This window comes from Meleagris gallopavo, chromosome 2 (assembly GCF_000146605.3).
Source record: "Meleagris gallopavo isolate NT-WF06-2002-E0010 breed Aviagen turkey brand Nicholas breeding stock chromosome 2, Turkey_5.1, whole genome shotgun sequence".
Taxonomy (NCBI): Eukaryota; Metazoa; Chordata; class Aves; order Galliformes; family Phasianidae; genus Meleagris; species Meleagris gallopavo.
In genome coordinates, this window is record NC_015012.2 from 5749956 (window position 1) to 5752500 (window position 2545).

Below are 2545 nucleotides of genomic sequence, written 5' to 3' on the forward strand. Positions count from 1 at the left end.
AAACCCACAACTGAAGCCAATAAGAACACATAAATGCTTAAAAATGGCATATTTTCAAGCTTCGCTGCTCTGTCCCAAGAGGTTACCTGCTTTGCTGGGAAAAGCTGCTTACAGCCTTTGAAGGGTCAGGAAAGAAGATTATTTAATTAGGTGGCAGCCCTCACCCTGGGTTAGCAGAAAGGCAAATGCTCCATGCAAAATACATCCTGTGACATCTGCAAGTAGAGAATGTTTGTATGAAGACCAGCACAAAGGGAGATATAAAGATATGCTCAAAGATACATCATATCTACCTGTGCACAGATACAAGACACAAATTTGTAAGTAAATTAGAGAAAGGTGAGGCACCACAATTAGCACTTTAAAAGGAGCATGCTATGAAAGAACTGCAGCAGGAGCCCAGTCACGTAAACAGGGGCATGGAAATTGTTTTCCAGGCCAAGTACTAGGCAAACCACATCATTACTGTTTATGACACCAAAGAACATAAACAGGTACATAGTTAACTTACCTGTTCATTTATCTGTAACCATAACAACCTTCCACTACATTAAAATATACACTTATCCTAGTTTTAATGGTTGTAATTATGCTGCAAAAAGAGCTTTATTAAGGCCCAGGAAGTGACAAAATGCAGAACTGCCTGAAACTTTAAAAATAGACTCAAACATTGGTACCTGCAGGAATACTATTCAGAAAAGTGATAATATAATGTAAATGATTAAATGCAAGTCATGGCTTTCTGCACTTGGTTACACACTAACAAGTGCCATTTTGCATTTTTAACATCTTTTAGAAGCTGGATATAAAAGTAGCTTTGACACGTTGACACACCAAAACAAATTAAAATTAATTACTGTGACTTTGTACTGCCTCGAGAGGTTCAAAACTGTGAACAATGACATAACTGCCTTACGAGATAAAAAATATATATTTTCATAAGCTCTTGGCTGTCTCTTCTCAAAACCTAAAAAGGTAACGGTTAAGGTATTCTATTTCTCATTTCTGTTTATTTTAGTCCCATTACTTTCTGCCATAAAAATTCTAGCCATATTCAACTTGAATTAGCCGATTTTTACTTCCAAATTTGCATCTGTTAGTTAAGGCTGCAGTGGCAGAGAGGTAAGCAGGAGTGCTGTTTGACATTAGAATTTTTTGTTCTTTCAGAGTATTTAAACTTTTATTTTTGTCTGTAGCCCAGTCAGTTTTAATACTAGTTTTTATTCTCAGACATCCTAGGAACTAGATTTTTATTTTTTCCTCCCCTGAGAGCAGCTGTTCTAGATGCCAGTATCTGGCAGTGAAAAGAGGTGGGGTCTTCCTTGCCTGGGCTGGACTACTTCATGCTGTATCATCTCTTGCTGTGGCAAGGCTCAGGTTCTTATCACCAAGGCCTTTTCTCCTATTTCACTATTAAAGTAAAGCTTATGGTTCTGCATTACTGTTTGTTTTGCTTTCTCTTGGTGCAACTACTTTTCATTTGCCAACATTTAGTTTTACTCATTGCCACATTCTCATTTCCTCATAACTGCTAGATTTTTTCTCTGCTATCTCTTTATTCCTCCCAGACAAGCTTATCCCTTTCTGCAGATCTGAAAGCATGCTGAGTACCAGCTCCCCAGCAGAACCTGAGGTATGTTTTTACACATATTTTCTAAGAGCTGCACATTTATCACCATGCTTTAAGACTCTAAGATGAGAAATTCTTATCTGTTCTAGAGCTCCACATTTACACATTATTTAGCTTCCAGAACAGACTTTTGTACCAAAGATTCCCTGTTCCTCTCATCATTTACACATTGCAAGCTCAAGATTCTGTTGTTTTTTTTTCTCAGGAACTCTGAAGGTGACCTTTGCTGGCCACAGATCAGCTCAGACTCCCACAAACAACAGTGATAAAGCAGTTATTTTTCCGAGAAGCTAAAGATAAATGAAAAGTACTGTTTTAGATTGGGGAGCTCATGCTCAGCTATGCTTCTAAATACAATAATGTGGTTGTAAATAACCCAGTATTCCCTTCTCACACAATTAAGGTTGCCATTCCCCTTGAGCTCAGCAGGATGGATTTGCCTTTCCCTGGCAAAGTATCTCACTATTGTGAGCCAAATATCAAACACCTGAAAGACAACATCAACACGGTACGGAATTTATTCTTTGGCAGCATTAACATAACAATATTCCATACATAATTATTATTTACAATTCACCACTTCATTCATCACACCATTGTGAGCACTGTGTTATGGTGCTCCAAAAACAAAACAAAACACGCCAACATATTCAGAGCAACCAAACAAAAAAAAAAAAAAAAAAAAATTACAAAAGCAACAAAGAGAACATAATATTCACGTGTAAGGGTATTTTACTTTACCCTTCACTAAGACTTTTAAAGGCATCACTTGGCCTACTTGAAACTTCACAATATCGTTCCCCAAGGGTCAGCCTTATGCAAGCAGTCATACTGCCCTAAATCTTGCCTCAAAGACGTTATTTAGACTGCGTCTTTTAGCTTGTACTTATCAGTCCTTTTATTTGATAGATTATC

The 2545-nt window shown here is 37.4% G+C and overlaps 1 protein-coding gene across 1 annotated transcript in view; it reads right to left on the minus strand.

Annotated features, from left to right (window-relative positions):
- The window catches only part of PLEK (pleckstrin), a 53279-nt gene extending 53065 nt beyond the window's left edge, over nucleotides 1-214 (minus strand). Inside the window, exon 1 of the mRNA XM_010706438.3 lies at nucleotides 87-214. The gene's annotated coding sequence lies outside the window, so the exon portion shown is untranslated. The remainder of the gene's footprint in view (nucleotides 1-86) is intronic.
- Nucleotides 215-2545: the final 2331 nt, after the last annotated feature.